This window comes from Aulonocara sp. 'chitande type north' Nkhata Bay, linkage group LG12, assembly GCF_057382095.1.
Source record: "Aulonocara sp. 'chitande type north' Nkhata Bay isolate Kocher_YH1m ecotype deep benthic linkage group LG12, A_spYH_male_GT1.1, whole genome shotgun sequence".
NCBI lineage: Eukaryota > Metazoa > Chordata > Actinopteri > Cichliformes > Cichlidae > Aulonocara > Aulonocara sp. 'chitande type north' Nkhata Bay.
Window position 1 is genome coordinate 40244286 of NC_141355.1, and position 827 is coordinate 40245112.

An 827-nucleotide genomic window follows, 5' to 3' on the forward strand; every position below is an offset into this window, starting at 1 on the left:
GATATGGCAAACTCAGCCTAGTGTGGGTCAAAGGAAGCTGTTTCTATGGAAACGATGAGCTTGGTTGTGTTGATGCACGCTCAGTCATCCAGGTAAGGAAAGCTTGATTCTGTTCTTCTGGATGTTGTCAGTGAGAGAAACGTTTCCTCATCATCAGGTAACTCCTTCAGTCTCAGCTGACTGCAGGGTTCAACCTTATGAACAGGACATTGTGCTGGAGGTCAGTTTATCATCATTAATATGCAAATTCTTATGTCCACTGATCAATGTCCATGAGAAGCATTCACACAGAGCTGTGAGGCGGATGCAGCATTGTTCATCAGTGCTGCATGTGTCAGCCATTGTGCAGATGTCCTGTTTATAAGGTTGAACCCTGCAGTCAGCCAACACTGAAGAAAACGTCCAGATGAACAGAATCAAGTTTTTTGGATGGTTTGCTGCTTGTTTACAGGCTGCTGTGGGAACCGCTCACCAAGGCTCTCTCAGCACTGCTGTTTGAGAACATCTGGGCAGGACTTGTCCGGAGCAGCGGCCGTCCACGCAGTCCACCACGCAGCTCTGAGACCGCAGCTCGTTCACGTTGACCCCATCTGAAGAGGCTGAACCTAAAATAACACCAAGCACAAACTGACGGGCGGTTTCTGTTTCAGACCTGCTCCAGAACTACAGCACTGGGTTTGCATCAGAAGTGTCAGAACTCATTAAAGGGAAGCAGCGGGTTTATGTAGAGATGGAAGACTTCATGAGAGGACATGAACAGGTTTGTCACGTGGCTGCAGCTCTCAGCAGCTGAATGTTTGATGTGAATGCACGTCACAAAGACACAG